We start from the raw sequence: 20,835 nt of genomic DNA, 5'->3' as shown, positions 1-20,835 counted from the left end.
ATACATGGATCTTGAAGTCCATTTAAATGGGACTCTAGGTCTATCCACCATGGGTATGGTGTGTGAACCACACAGATCTTCCAGAATTATACAAAGCCAAGAGACTCCTAGGATAGAAGTGCCAAGCATCATTGGGTCCAGTGACCACTCCAGACATTGCCTTATTACCATTACCACTGGCACATTTGGGCAGGCCCCTGACATGTCTACAAACTCAGTGAGGTGGAGTTCCCTTTGACCTTCTCATACATACAGTGTCTGGAACTCTGTTGCTCAGATGAACTTGGCCCCAGTCTACTTGACTGTTCTTATCTTCCTGTGGAGCTACAGGTACTCCAAATGGTTCCTGCCTGTATGGAGGCCTCTGGGGTACAGTGTCCGGAAGAGCCTCAGGTTCTAGGTGAGGCAGGCACACCAGTTGGATTCATGACATCAGTGTACATGAATTTGTGAGGTCGTGTCATCCAGCCCCATCTTCCCTTTGGAAGCATGGAAAAAGGGGTGATTACAGGGTCTGCAGTATCCCAGAGACACCTGAGAGAGGAATGGAATCAGTGGCCTGAAAAGTAGAGGGGTCACCCCACCCAGGAGTGGAGTACCCTGGGAGCCATGTCCAGAAGAGATGCCTCCTTTGAGTTAGGCCAGCCTTGTGATTCTCTCCCAGTTGTCTTTGTCTGAAGACTCCTCCCTGAGGACATGAGTGATACTTTCCAGCATCTTTGGCTAAGCTCAAGTAATAAGTCTGCCTACAGTGCATTCATTGAATGACGAGTGAGTGAGTGAGTTAATGTGTGAATGGCTGGGTATGGATAAGGAACGGGTGAGTGCCTGGATAGGTAGGTGAGTCCTACAACATCGAAGTTTATAAGGACACGTTTGACTCCTCTGCCCAGCCATGTCCTGGCAAGTGTCTGAGCATTTGGGGATGCTGTGCTCTCACCCAGTACCAAACCAAGTCCCTGCTGTAGAAGAAAGTCACTGTTCATGGGGAATACAGTCATGGGTGGTGCTGGGGTGACAGGTAGAACTAGAACCAGTCACCTTTGACCTGTATGGTGTCCTGGGCAGGTTACTTCACCTCCCTGTGCTTCAGCTCTTTGTCTGTAAAGTGGGCTTGTGAGGAAAGTTTCAGTAGGATTTGATAACTGTTTGCCGTTTGAAGTTTGGAGGGGCAGTGAGTGGCATCTTCGCAAGTATACGCATGGAGGAATTATTCTGTGCCAGGCACCACTAGTCACTTCCTGAAATGCCTGAGTTCTCTCAATCCGTCCGCAAAGCTGTTGCCAGGCAGCCTGTCATGTTCTGAGCATGACTTCTGCAGCACCACCTCCCTCCCTCATTAGCTACACTGACTCTTCTGAGGCCTTGCACTAAAGTGCTGCTCTGGGCCTTTGTACTTGCTGCCTGGCTCACAACCTTCTCTGTCGAGTCCCTTTGGCTCTACTGTTGAACCGACAAGAGCTGTCCCCTGGAACCACTAGCAACCAGCCAGAATGGCCTGTTCCACCCCTCTGCCCCTCGCCATCCCTTGTCTGTATATGGCCTGCCCTTTTTCTCCTTTTGTCTGGGTGTCTCTGTCACTGGACACTCTGCCTGTTCGCAGAGGCTGCTGTCTGCTACTTTAACACTTCCTGCACGCTAAGGGTACATAATATGGGAGGGATAAAGGAAAAGAAACGAGACTGAAAATGATTTTACTGAGGGATGAACTGATGAGTGAAGACGGCCAGTCTGACATTCCAAGGGACAGGAAGCTCCCTGTAGTTCTAGAGCTTGCCTGGGAGGGGGTGACAGGTCTGGGCAGTCAGAAGAGAGGCAGAGTAGGCCCAGGATAGAAATTTAGTGTTCTGGACATTGTCCTGAAGACAGCAGGGAGCCATGAAGGCCCTATGAAGAGCTATTTTGAGACCATGCCTCCTCAGGATAGGGTGGCTACCTAGGGCACTAGTGTTGGATAGGGGAGATGCCACGGAGCCGGCTTTAGGAGACTGGTCAGAGCAGAGCCTGCAGTGAAGCATGTACAGGTGGTGAGATACTCCCTGGGAGGGGAAGGCCAGTGCACTCTGACCATGCTAGACATATGATGTGAAGTCAATCTCATTACATTACTCGGGGTAGTCCCTGGGGCCACCACGTCCTAGGCCCATATGCCTCAGGCCTGGCCATCTCTGCCTCCCTGCAGAAAGCAGAGATCTGATAAGAGAACAAGGAAGAGGGCCCGAGATCCCTGCTCTGTGTCCCTGTGTGTGAGAGGGTAAGAGAGTCAGAGGGAGATGAATGGGCACCGCAGAGGCTCTCCTCACTAGACAGAATTCCCTGTAGGGCTAGTGCACTCACTGACCAAGGAGATACAGGGGAGCTTGGGCCCACTTGATTTGGACTGTGGGGGATAAAAAACTCAGCCCTTGCTGGGAGGGGTGTGCTAACTAATTAGAAGTACTAACATGCGCCTATGTGACCATATCTACTAGCAGGGCCCAAGCAGAGTTCAGGGCATAGTATTCTGAAGGAACCAGTGTTTGTAGAGTCGGGGGTGCATGTAGGAAACGTCCAGTTAAGCCAAGCTATACCACTGTCCCTGGGTTCTCGGCTTCTAGCATAATACATGAACACAGAGGGGAAGAAAAGATTCAGTTTTTAGTATTTTCTTTGACTGACGAATCCAATTCCTGTATTGTATCCTCTACACCAGAGATCCTCTCTTCCATCTCTTGCATTCTGTTGGTTATGCTTGCGCCTGTGTTTCCTGTTCGTTTACTCAGATTTTCTATTTCCAGCATTCCCTCTGTTTGTGTCTTCTTCATTGTTTCTATTTCCCTTTTCAGGTCTTGGACTGTTTCCCTCACCTGTTTCATTGCTTTTTCATGGTTTTCTTTAAGGGTTTTATAGCTTTCTTCCACTTTTTTATTTGTCTTTTTCTCTATTTCTTTATAGATTTCTTCCCATTTTTGTTTGTCTTTTTCTCAATTTCTTTATTGATTTCTTCCACTTTTTTGTTTATCTTTTCCTCAATTTTATTTTTCATTTTTTCTTGAAAGGCCTCTAGCATCTTCATGATGTTATTCTTAAGGTTGTTTTCTTCTGCTTCTTCTACCTTGTGATGTTCAGGTCTTGCTGTTGGAGAGGGCGAGGTTCTGGTGATGCTGTATTACTCTTTATGTTGTTGTATGTACTTCTGCCTTGACGTCGGCCCAACTCCTCCTCTAATAGGTATAAGAGGTGCCTGTGTCTGGACGAGTTGCTGTTGGTCCACTCTGTGCTTGTTGTGTCTGTGTCTCAGGGGGCCCATCTGGGTCTAATCTTAGCTCTTGGTCTAATTGGAGCAGGCAGATTCTGTGTCTCAGGGAGCTGCTCTTGGGTCAACCCAAGCTAGTTGATTCTGTGACTCACGGATTCATTCTTGGTCTTATCAGGGCTCTTGGTCCAGTCAGAGCTGACAGATTCTGCATTTCAGGAAGCCTTTCTTGGTCCAATGAGAGGTGGCAGCTTCTACTTCTCAGAAAGCCACTCTTGGTCTAATGAGGGCTGGCAGATTCCCTGTCTGCTGAGGTTACTCTTAGTTCAATGACAGCCCTTTGTCCAATGAGAGCTCTCCCTCCCTCTCCCTCCCTCTCTCTCTCTCCCCCTCCCTCCCCCCCCCCCCTCTCTCTCTCTGTAGGTCCAAATAGAGCTGAGGGTTGGTTTCCAAGCCTCAGGAAGTGACTGGGGTTTCGGGCATATGGGAATGGGGGCAGGGTGTGTAGATTGCAAGGTCTGCTGCTGAGGAGTCTTGGTGAATGGGGAGCCTTCCCGCAGGAGCCCTGCCTGCTGGCCGGCAACTGGGGCTAAGGAGGAAATAAAGCAAGAAGTTCTACACATGAAATGTGGTGGGGAAAAATACACAGATACATGCAGATGCACAGACATATAGCCAAACACTCTCACAATGACATCCACACAGGCAAACAAATGAACTTCCCTACAGGCATAGAAACACCCCCAAGCTAATAAACCAGCCTCCATTCCAACACATTGATATACAGACACAGTCAGAATCATATACAAACTCTGACACACACACACACATAACTACATGCATGAAAATGAGCAAGTGAGTTTCATCCACTCTGTCTTTCTACTTCCTCCTGTCTGTCTCTAGCAGGGTGTGCTCTGACAGCTGGCCTTCACAACCCAGGCTTCATAAACTGGTCCCTGTTCATTGTCCACACTGTGTTATGATGGGCAAATGTATGTTTGCCCCAGTTTAGGCCTTTGATGGACTCATTATCAAGCATCTCCTTACTCACAAAACACTTATCTTTCATGTCCCAGCCAACCTGCCTACCCATACACTCACTCCTTCCTTAAACCATACACTCACTTACCCATTCATCAAACTATCCACATATCTCCCCACTCACCCATCTATCCACACATTAATCCATCTTTCTACCCATTTCCCACTCATCCACATCCAAATGCATATTTATTCCTCCTTCACATTTATCCTTCTGCCAGACCGTCTGTTCTCTTTCTAGGAACTCCCCTGGGATAATATTGTGTTGTGTCTGGAGAAATCCTGCACTCTGCTTGCTTGTCTGTAATTGATGTAAGAGAGCGTGGGCAACAGCTAATATCTGCAGCCTCCTCGGGTAAAGCATCCTCTGGAGGTGGTCTACCCACCACCACTGTCTCCACACCAAGAGCTCTGCCTACATATGTGTGTTCTGTGTTAAATGGATTTTGTTGTGTGTCCATCATATGTATCTGTGTTGTATTTGTCATATTTGTGTATGAAATGCATTGTGTGTATGAACACACATGTTATCAATTGTGTTGTGTGTTGTGAGAATGCTATTTGTTGAGTAATGTATACAGTATGTGTGCATAGAATGGTGTGTGCTCTGTTGTATGATGTATGTGTGGTATCAATATTTTCTGTGTCTATATTTAATGGTATATGCTGTGGGTTGTAATATGGATGTTGAGAGGTATATGTTGTATCTGTGTTGAATAATGTGTGTTGTACTGAATGTTCTGAGTTGTGTGCCCTCTCTGTGTCCTGAGCCATTTTTGCCAAGATTCCTCCCCTTGGAGTGATATAAACAACATCTAACCCCTCCTCCCACAGTCCCAATGACAAACTAAGGTGTGATTCCACCAAAGTTCACTCTGGGGAACCAAGGAGTTTATTGGTCTCACTTACAGAACAGAGGCTGAGGGGTTACATCCAGGAGCATGAGTGACTTTAAAGCAGCCACACTGAAGGTCTACACCCAGTATGCATGAAGACTCCCCGACAAGTCTGTGTAGTGGAGTCCTCTCCTCTCATCCTTCCCCAGCTATATACTCTAGGCCTGTCAAGAGATCCAGAGGACACTGAAATTAGGGCAAGAATGCATGCAACTTGTTGGGAGGAGTGGTTGAATACTTAGGTGAGGGTCCCATAACCCTCCCCAACCCCTTCTTCCAAAAAGAGAACATCAACGCTCACCAAGCCAGGCTGTGATCTTTTTCGGAGAGCAGTCCAAGCTGGACTCCTGAAGATGGCATCAGATTGTCTGGGAGGGTTGTTCAATAGCCATCTTTCCTCCCCTTCCTCTGCTTCTTACCACTACAAGGGAGGCTTCCCTTAGGAAGTATTTAGGAAAACACCCTGCCTGACACTGTGCAGCAGCAGGATATGTCTCCTGCCCTCATGATCTCTGTTCAGGGCTTGTCCTTGTCCTTCTGTCCTCATGCAGATAGATCCCTTGATCAGGGTAGCAGTGGGATGAGGAATACTCAGCCAGGTACCCCATTTTATTCATACATGATCCAACCTGGGAATATCCAGATGGAAAACTGGGAATATCCAGGTGCATGGCTGGGAATATCCAGATGCACTGCTGGGAATATCCAGATGGACAGGACATGAATGAAACTTCCTATCCAGCTAACAAAACCAGAGTCCAGTTTGGGTGTGGTATAGTCTGGGTGGACCCCAAGGCTGGAAACTACACAAGCCTCTCTTTTGTATTGAGGAGTTCCTCAGGAAGATGCTCGGGCAGTACACTGAGGGTCTGGAGGGGCAGGCAGGAATTCAGAGGGGAGAAAGAGGCTGGGATATGGAGAGGGTACTTGGTGAGTGCTCTCATCGGAAAGACCCAGTGGGGAGCCCTTCTGGCTGAGAGAGGCTGACCTTGTAATCTTGTGGGACCACAAAGTCTAAGAAATCTGAATTAGAATATAGCCTGGCATATGGTATTGTTCTGATGTACATTGATTTCCCCCATTGCCTCTTCCTGCATGTGAGATGCACCAAGGCCCCACTTACTTCTAGGAACTTGAGGTCACCTCATTACAAATGGCTCTTGTCATTGTATTTTTAAAGACATAGGGAAAGGAATATATAGTGACTGTGGGGTTGGGAGCAGAGATGAAGAAGAAGACCTATGGGAAGAGTCCCTGAGATAGGAAGATAGGTGACTCTGATGTGATGGCCCCAGGGCGGAGAAGACAGGTCCACTGTCTCCAGTGGCATAGGGTAGGTAGATAACAATGAAAAAAAGGTGCAGACTTACAGAAAAGATGCAATGCTTCCAAGCGGTTTTGTAATCGGTTTGTTGAATCCATAAATGTGGACTTACCTAATTAACAGCTATTGCCTATCAGCCAGTCAGCCAGCCAGATTGTCTGCACATCAGCACTGACTGATTTGAATGCTCCATACACTTTGAGGAAGTTCCATGGCAAATATAGCTGCTTGTTGTCAAAGCAGTAGAAACAGCACCAACCAAAGGTCTGACACTAGCAAAAAGATTGAAACTAGAGCTTCCAAAAGCTTCCAGGGCAAAAAAGACCAGGAAGAGAATCAGCAGAGGCAATCTGAGATGAAAGAAGTAGAGTGAAAGAAGGAAAAGGAGTTGTGAAGAGAGATACAAAGATATATAGAAGGCTAGAAAGACCTAGAGGAAAAACCTATGGGCTCCAATCACTGAAAAAGTTCCAGAGAGCTGCCAAGACTTCATTTCGCCTCATAGTTCAAATGCATAGAAGGAAATGAGAGGGAGGTTGAGGCTCACCTGGCAGTTCAGGTGCAAAAGGGAGTCTCACTCACATGGGAGTTAAATTCACCTGGCAACCCCACTTTGTTGTTCAGCTGCACCAGAGAGACTCAACTGGAATTGGAAGTGTACCAAGGTGACCTATGTGATTGCAGGGGCACTGTGGAATCTCACTTAAGAGAACGGGTGAACAAAGGATGTCTCATCTGAAAGCTCAGAGATACAAGAGATACACAGCACAGGTGCTACGGTGATTTCTTCATTGAAGTCCAGACACATCCAGGAATCATACAGGAAGTGTACATGCATCGGAATATCTCACCTGGAAGTGAATTCACAATAGGAAGTCTTACCTGAAAGGGCAGGTGCCCCAGAGAATATCATCTGAACTGAAGGTGAACTGAGGCGATTCCCATGGAAGTTCATGGAGAGATGGAAGAGTGACGTGGGAGTCCTATTTTACTTGGAAGACTCAGCTAGTAGTCAAGTTACAGCAAGGAGACTTGCCTGGAAGGGAAGGTACATACACCACAGTCTCCTGTAGAAGGTTAAGTATACCAGGGACTCTAACTGTTGACTTCAAGTGCAAAATACCGATTCACCAGATTTGCAGGTATTTCGGGAAGACTTTAAGAGCAGGTCCAACAGTAGGTCTTACCTGGCTGTGTAGTTTTACCAGATAAACTCACCTGGTATAATGGTTAGTGGTGTCAACTTGACCAAATCTAGAATCTCCTGGAAGAGATGACTCTGAAAATGCTTGTGGGGAATTGTCTTGATTACCTTAGTTGAGGTGGGAAGACTTGTTTTAATTGTGGGCAAGACTATTACCGAGGCAGGGGGTCCTTAGCAGTGTAAGAGTGAGAAAGGGCACTGCTCATGAAGGATCAGTAGAGGTACAGCAGGGATACAAACCTCACCGCGAAGGTACATCACAAGTGACCACTTGGACACATATGGTAATCACTCTTCTACTTCAAGTTCATGCTACTGCCATTTCTCTGTCCCGTTGGACTCCAACCTCAAGCTGTGAGCCAAATAAAGCCTTTCTCCTGGAAGTTACTTACCTTAGAGTATTTTAACACAGTAACCCAAAACCCCCCCCCAAAAAAAAAAAACACCTAGCAATTCAAGGTCAATAGGAAATCTCACTTGGAAGTGCGGGTTCTCTGTGGAGTCTCACCTTGAAGTACAGTTGAACTAGAGACTAGGTAGACCAACAGGATCATCCAAAGTATTGCTTCTACAGGGAGATTCAAGTGGAAGTGATGCTTCACCAAGAAGACCCACCTCAAAGCACAGTGAAACCCAATAAAATAGCATGTATGCACAGAGGTGGCAGGCAGAGTATTGGATCTGGAAGGTCCAGCTTATCAGGGAGAATTGCCTGGGAATGCAGGTGCAACAAGGAGAGTCACCTGAAAGTGTGGGTGACCCAAAGAATCTCATTTTGTATTTCAATTGCACCTGGAAATTGACCTGATAATACATGTGGAAGAGGAAGTCCCACCCAGGAATAAATATAAACAAAAAGTTTCACATCAGAGGTACAGATGAGGCAGATTCTTTAACCTCTTTGTACAAGTTACAAGGGACTGTGACCTGGAACTGTAGGTATGTGTTGGAGATTCTGACCTAGGAAGATGTGGTACCAGAGAGTACCAACTGGAAGTGCGATCACACTATCAAGTCACAACTGGAAATGCAGGTGGAACAGAAGTGTGGTATTTGTCAGTGAAGATGAGTCATTGAGTCTTATCTAGAAGTTCTTGTGGCACATATGAACTCATTGGGAAGCTCAGCTTTCAAAAAAAACCTATTGCAAGAGCTCTGGGACAAGGGACTCTAACCAGGATGTGCAAATGGACCAGGGTGATTCATCCACAAGGTCAGCTCTATCATGAAGGATCAGTAGAGGTACAGCAGGGATACAAACCTGAACATGAAGGTACATCACAAGTGACGATTCAGCCACAGCAGGGTCTCTCCTGGGAGTTTGAGTGAAAGAGGAAGTCCCACCTGTGAGTTAATTTGCACCAGGGAGTGACATCGTGTTATATAACTGCATCAAGAACACTGTCTTGGAGTGCAGGTACAAAATGGAGACTCACCTAGGAGAGCATGTGGATCTGGGGAATTTCACCATGAAGTACACATACACTAGCCAGGTTTTCTGAGTGCAAGTGCCCAGTGAGTCTTTCGAGGAAGCATTGCAATTCCCCCAGGTAAGACTCACTTGGAAGTTCAGGTACACTAGGAAGTCACACTTAGATGTGCAGATGAAATAAGGCATTTCATCTGCTACCTCATGTGCATCAGGGAATCTGACTTAGTATTTTAGGGCCAGAAACATCTACCTTCAAATAAAAAGCGAAGCAGGGGTTTATTTTGCACTGTGGAAAGGCTGGGTACAAAGGCCATTCCTAGGACAGGAATATGGTACAATAGCCATTGGGAGGATGATGCCTCTAGCTTTGTGCAGATTGAAGCCACATACACTGAAATTCTTCAGGGACACCTCTAATTGGCCCCCAGCTGTAAAGTTGTGAATGTCAGTAACAAGCCAGACTTACAGTGAAAGCAGTTTACAATTTTGCATTTTCACAGCCATGAGAGAATCTGAGATAGAACATAGACCAGAATCAAAATCCAGACACATGGACTCTGAAGCCATATAGAGAGAAAAGGCTATGCAAACATCTCCCTAAGGGGCCGGGCTGGTATGGGGTTGTGCAACAACAAGACCAGGATAAACAGAATAGGAGGATGAAAGTGAATGCCTGGGGTGTGTGGGGAGTGTCTCAAAAGTGCTGACCACAGATTGTTATAACTGGATTCCTGTTCCAGCCCTGGCCAGGTGCCAAGAGGTGTCAGTTGAGTGAAAGCAGATAGATTCTCTGGAGAAACCTAAGGATGGAAAAGAACCCTGGACCCTCAGAATGCAGAAATAGTTCATAGCCTGAAAGGGAAACAGAAAATAGAAGCCTGACTACCCCAGTGAGATCAGAGGATCCTATATCAGAGGCACCTACAAATCCCTATGGAGAGGCTGTGTGAGAAGCAAAAAAGGCCCCAAGATCCTTCCAGAGCTCTAACACTTTGCCATCTATGGAAAGCAGGCCTGAAATGACCACCTCAGAGGAAAACCACTGTTTTTTGTCTCTTCTACCGTATGCCTGGCAGCGAGGCTCCACCGCAGGGAGGAGAATGGGTAGTGGTTTTCCACAGAAAGCCCTTGACCCTGGATGCAGACACAGGAGGTCTGTCATAGGCTGTCTGTCTCCTGGCTCCTCATCCTGCCATGCTGATGTCCTCTATTAGGGTATGGAAGGGTTCAGTAAGATTCCTAGAAAATGTCCAGCAATCTGATTTCTAACCCACAGGAAAGACAACATAAAGATGTAGCAAAAATGAATGAAAGGGACAAGTGACAGAAAGTTCTATGCCAGTGGATGGGAAAAAAAGAACATTCTCTGAGTCTTAAGATGTCACAGCAATGAAACCAGACACTGGTGTCAGGAAAAAGTTCCATCCAAGTGAGACCTTGGAAACAAATCTGGGCTGAGATCTGGCATCCCTGGAGTCCACCCTTCAGCACCACATTTCTTATCTTCTTTTCTAGCTTTTAAAAATCCAAGAAAAAGATTGAAAGACAAAGTTGGGAAGCAGTCCCAGGAATTGTCATATGAGGATGATAAGATACAGCCTAGAGACACAGTCAATGCCGCTGAGCACTCATTGTGAAGCCCAGCAGCCAAATGAAAGGTACAGAAAGTTCCAGGGAAATTGAGAAAATGGAAACAAGCAGACTTACAAAAGCTTTTTTTTTTTTTTGATTGTGGGCCAAACTTCTCTGTCAGAAAAATCCAGAGTCTCTCATTCTAGCAATGGGACCAATTGTATCATGTTCCCAACCTAGGCAAGAGCAGTTAGACAGGAAAAAACATCAGTATAAAGGACAAGAACATGCAGGTATCAGATGGGGGTGATAATGATAGGGGCACTGTATGTTTTACATTAGAAGAATACATCTGTACTTCATTGCATAGGAAGGAATCCACTCATACAAACTTCAAATGGTTTGTCTGTTTTGAGTAAAGCCTCCCAACACACACACACACACACACACACTTGAAAAGGGATGCAAGACCCCATGGCCTCGGCGTCTACACACCCTCCCCTTCTACACTAAGAGATGATGATACTGGAGAAGGGCATCTCAGAGACAACAGACAAAAGCCACAGGTCAGAAGAAGTCTGTACTTTAAATCAGTTTCCTTTATTCTGGTTCCCTGTAAAAATGCTAATGAGAAAGGGCTTGGAAGGTCCAGAGATTTCAGTCTGGTTTCCCAGATTGCCAGCTCTCTGACTAAATCACAGTTTAAAGAACCAATTCCTAGTTTGTGCCCAGTCGATAGGCAGCAGGGGTGCTTACAGTAACAAGATAGCACAGCAACTCCACAGCATGCCATACACAATAGCAAGGGGACATTGTTACTCATTTAGATTTCTACACAAATAACACCATGTGCACCTCACAGACTCACCCAGCTTCCTCCCACAGTGCCTAGAGCCTCCATGAAAGTTGTACTGCCATGAAAGAAAGCCCAGGAAGATGGAGTGTAGGCCAGGGCAGCAGAGGTAGCCCAGTCCAGGCCCACTAGGCAATGGGCTCTAAGCACTGAGGGATGATATGAATTTGGATCTCCTGGAGATGGGCAGGTGGGAATATGAGGAGTTTAGGTCAAAATAAATCATGGGTGTTGTGCTAGGGAGTAGAATGTGTCCCCCTGGCCAGACAGGTCCAACAGTATCCAGTCCCTCATCTAGGGACAGATATGGAGGTTTTTGTAGCTGTGGGTATATCACAGACAGCTGCTTTTCATTAAAGAGATCCCCTCCATCATGTGGGTAGGCCTCATCCAATCTGTTGCCAGTCTCAGAGAAAAACCAGTCTCCAGAGGGGAAGTTCTGCTTCAGGCCAGCCGTGTCAGCTCTGGCCCAAGTTGCCAGGCCTGCTACTCTGCCCTAGAACTTGACACCTTTGCAGTCTCCAGTGAGAATGAATCCTTTTAAAGTGTGTCAGTACAAATGAATATGTAATAACCTCTTTACATGAACTATATGCCTGAAATACACAATCTACTTATCCTTCATCAAAGAATCTGATATGCATACATGGAAAACAAGCAAATAGGGAAAAGAAACCCAGGAAGAAAAGAATCATGGGAAAAAGGGAAGCAGGGATAATAGTTAACGTTTGTGTAGTTCTCTCTTCTAGGTGATTGTAAATACTTTTCCTCTACTAACACACCTACTCTTCACAAGAATTGGGCTCTTGTGAGTACACTTACTATCTTATACATGTTTACAGATGGAAAACCAGAGGCACAGAGAAGATAATTAACCCGCCCTGGGCCACACAGCTGTCAGTGTCAGGTGCAGGATTCAAAACCAGGTAGGCAACTTCAAAATCTTAGTGCTAACCAATGGGAAGATGTAGCTGGAGTTTTCCTGCCTGGCCCACAGTCAGGACAAATCTCTCTCACCTGCCAGTCCCACAGCCACTCAGACCCAACCAAGTAAACACAGAGACTTGTATTGGCTACAAACTGTATGGCCGTGGCAGGCTTCTTGCTAACTGTTCTTACAGCTTAAATTAATCCATTTCTATAAATCTATGCCTTGCCACATGGCTCGTGGCTTACCGGCACCTTCACATGCTGTTTCTCATCATGGCGGCTGGCAGCGTCTCTCTGACTCAGCCTTCCACTTCCCAGCTTTATTCTCCTCTTTGGCCCGCCTACACTTCCTGCCTAGCCAATGGCCAATCAGTGTTTTATTTATTGACTAATTAGCAACACATTTTCCATACAGAACATCCCACAGCAGGAAGATACGGTCCCTGTATAGCCAAAATCATGCTGACACTTTTTCCCCCATTGCTGAATATTGATCTCAAGGTTTTACACAGTGCAGGCAAGCACTCTATGATGAACTACATCCCCATCTGCTATGTGTTATTTTCCACTAATGTTTCGGTTACTTTTGTGATGAGTTCTTGCTATGTAGGCCAGGCTGGCCTTGAACTCTAGATCCTCCTGATTTACCCTCCACAAGGGTTCAATAACAGGTGTGTTCCTCCATGTACAGAGAGAGACATGCAAATCTTAAAAGGATGGTGAGAGATGTGCCAAAGAAGGTCACACCCTCTGATACCATAGGAAGAAGTCACAGATCATGTCTGAATCTCATCACTTCAAAGAAAATGGGATCAGTGCATGATACAGGATATGAAAAGGCAAGAGAGGCAGATAAGGGACTTTCTGGTCTAGGGATTTGGTGAACTGACAAGGTGGAGAGGAGGAGAACTGAGTGCCTGGACCTTTTAAGACAGCTGCAAATTATTCCACAATTTTACTTGAGTAACTGCCTATCCCTGCTTCCAGGGGACCAAAAGGCCTCAAGGAAGCTGGATCAGCTAGAGAGCTGTGACCTTAGAATGCCCCCACACACACCCAACACACAGTTCCTCCCATAGTCTGTGGCCAAGGTGATGGTTTCCTTGTCGGGTAGATGAAACCATCAGGATATGTCTCAGGAACAACAGTGAGAATCCATTGGGGGGAAAAAACAATAGAACACATTCCAGAGGCTGGCAGATGTCACCTGTCCTTTTATTCTTGAGATTTCCCAGCCCTCTCTTATCTGTCTCTGACTCTGTCCATCTTTGCAGCTCCCATGTCGTCTCACTTTCTGTCCACTTGTCCTGGAGCTGAGCACAACAGAACCTACAGAAGCGTTAGAAAAACCTTAATTTGTATCCCGTTGAAAGTGCTGATGGGGGCCTGGCGGCGGCAGCGGTGGTGGTGCACGTCTTTAATCCCAGCACTTGGGAGGCAGAGGCAGGAGAATCACTGAGTTAGAGGCCAGCCTGGTTCAGAAAAACCAGGGCTACACAGAGAAACTCTATCTTAAAAAAAAGAAAGAATAGAAGGAAAGAAGGAAGGAAGGAAGGAAAAAAGCAAGCAAGCAAGCAAGCAAGCAAGCAAGCAAGAAAGAAAGAAAGAAAGAAAGAAAGAAAGAAAGAAAGAAAGAAAGAAAAGAAAGAAGGAAGGAAGGAAAAGAAAAGAAAGAAGAAAAGGAAGTGCTGGTGGGACCAACCCTTTGCCCCTAGGTGTCCGATGTGATGCTATCTCCAGGTGGTGCCTCACTGGGAGGACCACTCTTCCTACCTGTACAGCTGTTTGCGGTGAGCAGAAACCCACTGTCTCACAGCCAGGACAGAAAAGCAAAAGGTTTCTTTTTTTTTTTTTAATTTCTTTCTGACTTCTATCAGGACCTATGTTTCTTCAACGTAACTAGGGACAGTCTTAGGCCCCTTCCTCACCTACCATTCACCTCAGTCATCACCTGCTTTTTGGCTTCCTCTTCCATCATCGTTTTAGGAGCCTGGGCCTTGAGCCTGTTTTTCTTTGGCCTAAGATAAACATGCATTTTAGATTGATGGATACATATTTGCAGAATGGTTTTACAGTTTGTTCTTTGAAGTTATCTCGTTATGTAACATAGAAATCAGCACCATGCAGGTCCAAGGAGGAACTCACATGCCCTCCCTTTGCCCTCATACCCTCCTTGGTCTCTAAGGTAGTCCTGAGCAGGCATCCAGTTAGCTTAGGGCATGCTTCATCAGAAAACAAAGGTGGGCGTCTTATTTCAGTTTTCGCTGTGGCCCAGCTGCATTCTTGTTTTCTGAGCAGAGTTACTTAAGATCATTCTGAGGATGGCTAGGGGGACAAGGCCCACACATCTCCTTTCAAAGTCTAAGAGCTATATCCCCAGAGCCCACAGCCACAGCAAAGGGACCTACCACTGCATTGAACTCCTGTGTAGCCTGGAACAAAGGATTGGCCTTTGTAAGCCAAATTTCATCAGTAGTGACCACAGACTGGTGTTGAGAATGACATGAGATAATGACTGTGGTTAGCATAGTTTCAGGCATGAAGTGAAGAGCCCAGAAAAGGACTCTGGATTAGAAAAGAACTGGATCAAGACCCATTTCATTCATTGACCAGCTGCCCTGTACTGAGAATGCCATGTTCCTTCACTCAGCCTCAGTTTTCCCAACAGCAAATTTTGTTTCTTAGTACCTTCCAGATGAAAGAGTCAACAGAGGAAGCAGCTCTGGAATCTTCTAGTAATATGAGCACTCTGGAGGGCTGAGAGAGCCATCCACAGCACATGGCTTTGGTGCCAATAGGATTCTCTTACTCCTTAGCCATTGTATTCCTCAAGGAGCCAAAACTGCCTGTGTTGTAATAGACAAAGCACTATCTCAAAAACAGTACAGAAGGAACCAGCCCTAATATACATGGGGTGAATGGGCTTCTCTGTGTGTGTGTCTCTGTCTGTCTCTCTGTCTCTGTCTCTGTCTCTCTCTACCTCCCTCCCTCCCTCCCTCCCTCCCTCCCTCCCTCCCTCCCTCCCTCCCTCCCTCCCTCCTCTCTCCTCTTTCCTCTCTCCTCTGTCAGCAGCTCTAGAGGATCCAGATGATGATGAGACTTCAGACTAAAGGATAATGCTCATTTAATTTGGAAGAACCATATTGAAGGGACTGGCATGATCTCCTTGAACCCCTAAATGTCCCTGGAGACAGGTGCTCTCAGCCAATCTGACCCCTGCCAAGGTGGGTATGGAATGGGACTTCTCCGACCAGAGTGGAGACCCCCCTGGCCTACCAGGTATAACTTTTGATAGCATTGTTGCGGGGGAGGTGACTGTCAATGACAGTTAAATTCATGGGGATGTTGCCAGATGAGTCTCAGAACCTTCCAGACAGAGGCAGTTTGTTAGAATTTCATTGCTTAAAGCAAACATTAGACGAAGAGAGCATGTTCCAGCACGCATGACATTCCTATGATAAAAAAATCACTCCATTTTTAGCTATCAGATAACTAGGTAACTTAGTTTCTGGCTGGAGTATGTGTGTGAAGGTACATCTTTCTCATCTGGTCAATAGCCTCAAAGATGGGCGTGGCCACAGCTGTCCAGAGAGTGTAACTGTGATCTTATGTTAAAGCCCTGGCTAGAGAGAAGAGAGTCACAATGAGACACTTGTGCCCTTCACATCATTGTCAAACTGTCACCTTTTGTTCACTGCATAGTTTAACATGTTAAAGATAACTTCAGGGAGCAACAAAATGTCTTGATGTAGCATCAAGGAATGAAAACAATAATTTTTGCAAGCCCAAATTTGAATTGTCCGCTTCTCTCTCTGTATCTTCCATCTCTCTATAGTTTGTGATTACTGGCCTATCTATAGTCTGTCTGTTACCTGGCACACTGGCACACGTGCATGTACGTGTGTGTGTGTGTGTGTGTGTGTGTGTGTGTGTGTGTGTTTGATGTCTGTCCTGCTGGTCCTTAACAAATGGCTTTGTTTTGTATTTATTGAACAGCAGAGAAATCATAGCACCTGAAATAAATCTTTAACAGAGTCTGGGGACAGAAATCTTTAATAGAGTTTTACAAGAAAGTTGTTTTTTAATACATTATACATTATACATCCTGGTGTATACTCAGCCTATTTAAGTTTAATCTGCCTTCTAGAGAACAATGTAACCAATATTACTATGCTTTCCATTTCCTGCCCAATCAGCTTTTTAAGGCAATTCATAGTTTTAATTTTTAAGTTATGCATGTTTCCATGCCCCTGACTCAAAAAAGAATGGGTATGTGTGTGTCGTTATATTTCAACAGGTTACCTACCATGAATGTTGGAAATAGCCTGCAGATATAGTTTGATAATGTTTATTTACAGTATTGAGTGTTTCTGGGTCAATATTTGTTGGTAAGAGAAAATTAATACACATAAAAAAGAGGAAGAGAGCATAAAGGAATTAATTTTTTTTTACAAAATGAAGCCCAAAGTAACTGTTTAGATTTTAATAATTTTTCTTTTTATGTGTATGAATGGTTTTTGCCTGTATGTAAGTTTACCACATGCATTCAGTGTCCATTTGCATATGTAAGCACACCATATGCATTCAGTGCTTGTAGAGGCCAGAAGAAGGTGTCAGAACTCCTGGAACTAGAATTATAGCTGTTTGTATGCCACCATGTAGTTGTTGGGAACTGAACCAAGGTCCTCTACGGCCAGTGGCCATGTCAGAGGAGCAACAGGTAGTGATTGAGGTTCAGGGTGTTGGTGTACCAGGAGGCAACCCCCTAGTGAATAATTCTTGGTTAGGCAAGGCCCCTGAGACCATAGACCTGGGAATGTCTTTTGTGTCTGCTGTGCCTTTACATGTTTGCTGTTGCCATCTTCCTCTGGTATCCAGCATGGTTGGATTGGATGTGGGGAAATTCCCTACTGCCTGTAAGGTAATGTGTTTATTTCATGGATACATCCTGTTCTACTGGGCATTTTTACCAGTGAATTATTATGAAGATGACTTCCTCCCTAAGCTGTACCATCTAATTGATAATATTACCTTATACAGAACTTTGATGAATAAAGGTATATACAAGGATATGTTTCACAGCTAAGGCTTATGAGTTCCACCTAAGGAGCTGCTTTAGATCACAGCTCAGGTTAATGATTAAGGAAAGCAATTGAATTCCCTGGGAGCCAAGCTAGCTCTAATAATCTTAATGCTGAAAGATGCTAATGCTGAAAAGAGGCAGTCAAGGGTTTTGATGTACATTATTAGCTGAAACAAAGCCTTGAAATAACCAGATTAGATCAGACTTTTCGACAATAGCTTTAAGATGGAAAAAAATACAGAAAATAATCTAAAGTCCACAAGGACACATAGCTGAGGTAAAAAATACAAAGCAGCCCAAATGTTAAGGTTGGTTGATGATCAAAGGTTATGATTAACTCCCTGTACCCATTCCTGCTCTCAATCTCCTTATAGAAGAAACTATTAATAAATAGGTATACACCCTAAAGATCTAAGGTACATACAGATGACTAATTTTCGTTTATTTACAAAAGTTTGGGTTTGTTATTCCTTTAAGATTCCTCATAAAATTAACTTTCAAGATAAACAAAAAATTATTGATTCTTTCTTTGTAACTGCAGTATGCAGCCTGCCAGCAAAAGAGTTGGCTGTGAAAAAATACTTTGTCTGCTCATATTCTGTGAATCTGTAGTAAGTTACTTAGACATTAATGTATATGGGATATTGGGATGACTTTGTTTTTAATCATGTAAGGGAGATGAAAAACATATTGTTACCTGTACTCTGTAGGAGCTTAGCAGAATCACTGTAAGGGATAGATATTAAAATGAACAGATGTTTTTTAAAAGTACCTTGACCTTGAGGAATCCTTGTGGAAGACAATGATTGTTTTGCTGAGGGGTCCTTGAGGCCATCCCATGACTTTGGTCACAAGACACCTCAGGCACATCTGGGGCTCTTTTATTATTGTGGTATTGCATACAATGCATAATGAAGGACTAGAGTCACGGAGGCATGCGATGGTCTCCTTCAGTAAGACATGTAAATTAAGGTTAGGGACCTTGGTATGAGGAAATACTTTATGTAACCATCTATAAATATGCTTTTGTGCAGCTGTTCCTCGAGTCCAGTCAAAGCCAACCCCACCCCCACCCCCAGTCAGTCCAGTCCAGTCAGTCCATTATAAGAGGCTAGACCCCATCCATGCCTCCACATAAAGAAGGAAACCATCAAGAGAGTGTGGGAGTGTCTTTTTCTCCAATCCCCTCAGATGGAAAAGTCCTGTGGATTTCCCTTTGAGCCCTGTGATGCCTGGAGGCTGGTCCCCCAGGTGGCAATACTCTATAAGAGCATTAAGTCCTCTTAAGCACTAATCCATCTCTCCAGATCTGTTTTAAGTTCCTAACAAAAAATAGATTAAGACTATCTTTTAAAAGTCAGGCATGGAATGGCAAAGGTGTTATCTGTCTACTAAGTTATTATAAAAGATTATAGAAAGTTTGTGGACCGAAAAAGACAAAACAGAACCTGAACATCAACAAGGAAAATCAGGGGGAAGAAGGAAAGGGAAGAGGAGAAAGGAGATAGTTGCTCTCCTAAAACTCACTTCAAACATATCTGATAGGGTTATTTAAATGGAAGAGATTTAAGATTATTGGACAAGAACAGCTCCAGGTGTGTCCAACCTGTGGTCCACTGGGGATGCATATAGCCGAGGAGAACTATAAATGCAATCCAATATAAAACAGCAAATTTACCAAAACATTATGAGATTTGTTTTTGTCATTTGGTTATATGATTCTTAAGCATGAACTTTGTAGATGACAGTGTCTTGTTGGAATGTCAAGGGTTGGGCATGCCTGCAAGTCTAAGGTCTTTCAGCTTATAGGAGACATCATAAGACAAAAAACAAATGAACAAACAAACAAACAAACAAACAGAAAACATCATTTTACAACTTACATTCTTTTTGCCTTCCCTTCTCTGATGTTTCCTGAGCCTTGGAGGTTAATATAGGTGTCCTGTCTACAGCTTAGCACTCTCAGTCACTTTGTCCTCAGCACTTTTCACAGTTACAAGTCTCTACATTAACCACTACCCACTGCAATAAGAAGCTTCTCTGACCGTGGTTGAATGCAGCATAAAACAATGAAGATAAATGTAAATATCCAGAAGGTAGCTTGACAGCATGACTAGACAAGACATGACTGTTGCACATGTAAACTCACAGCAGCTGCGGTTACCTGCACATGACCTGTGTAAGATCAAGCCAGTCGATATTCCAGCATGGATGGTAGAAGGACTCCTGATGTCCCATCCCTAGGCAAGATGCTACGAGCAGTTGATGAGTGCTGTGGGAGAGTCACTTTTCTTTGGAGGAGTGGCCTCTGGTAGATTCCCCATTCCCTAGTCGATGGCCCTGTAAACACACATGTATAGGCAACAGTAAATGGACTCAATCTTTTTTAAGGGAATGAAGTTGGGAGACAGATGTGTTGGGGGGACTGGGAGAAATTAGAGGGTGGATATGATGAAGATACACTGTATACATGTATGAAAATTTCAAAGAATGCAAATATTTGAAACTTAATCAAATAAGAATAAAGATATGAGACACACGCCTTTAATCCCAGCACTCAGGAGGCAGAGGCAGGTGGATCTTTGTGAGAGCTCTAGGTTAGCCTGGTCCATATGAGGATTTCTGGTAGGCCAGGGCTATACGGTGAGACCCTGTCTCAAAAAGAAAAAGAATACAGATATGAATTTAAAGTAACAGAACATGGAATGTTTTAATGAAAATTGATTCAAAAGTACAGATTGAGATAGAAACTAAGAATAATGAAACTGGAAGTTAATATTGCAAAATTGCATCAATGACAAAAAAAAAAAAAAAAACAACCAAAAACACATTTACTAGTACATTGGGCAACATGAGAGTCATACTGTGTTGTCCAGTTGGCAATTAGCATCTGTGAGCTAAGACAACAACAGAGATAAGAAGAGAGACAGAGACAGAGAGACAAATACAGAGACAGAGACAGATTATACATAAAAGGAGAGAGCGAAAAGGATTAAGAGTGCTTTACTGCCAGAAACAAATGAGGATCCTTAAGCTGAAAGGAGAAGTGGGTGCAAGCCCCCATCACTAGCTCAGAAGCTATCTCCAACTGATAACCACTTGCAAATTAAAATTTAGTTTCCTCCAAGGGAATCTCACTGAAGAAACAAACTACTTTTAACGGTAGGCTGCATGTCCAGCAGTACATGGCCAACAGCAAATGAACTCAATGACATCTTTGGAGGTCCTTGTCTCATAATGTCCTGCCAGGGCTCTTCAAAAAACT

General features: G+C 44.6%; 1 long non-coding RNA gene across 2 annotated transcripts in view; it reads right to left on the bottom strand.

Annotated features, from left to right (window-relative positions):
• LOC128108909 (uncharacterized) overlaps nt 1-19,906 on the bottom strand; it is a 30,399-nt gene extending 10,493 nt beyond the window's left edge. The window contains exons 1-3 of one of the 2 annotated variants that reach the window (XR_008217621.1): nt 19,735-19,906; nt 5,186-5,336; nt 3,659-3,824 (exon numbers count right to left, since the gene is read on the bottom strand). This is a non-coding gene — a long non-coding RNA (uncharacterized LOC128108909). Of the gene's footprint in view, nt 1-3,658; nt 3,825-5,185; nt 5,337-19,734 lie in introns of those variants that run through there. The other variant, XR_008217620.1, reaches the window with a different exon arrangement.
• Nucleotides 19,907-20,835: the final 929 nt, after the last annotated feature.

The sequence above is a fragment of the Peromyscus californicus genome, unplaced genomic scaffold, assembly GCF_007827085.1.
Source record: "Peromyscus californicus insignis strain IS unplaced genomic scaffold, ASM782708v3 Scaffold_10__1_contigs__length_136768540, whole genome shotgun sequence".
NCBI lineage: Eukaryota > Metazoa > Chordata > Mammalia > Rodentia > Cricetidae > Peromyscus > Peromyscus californicus.
This window is presented reverse-complemented; position numbering and strand designations above follow the sequence as displayed.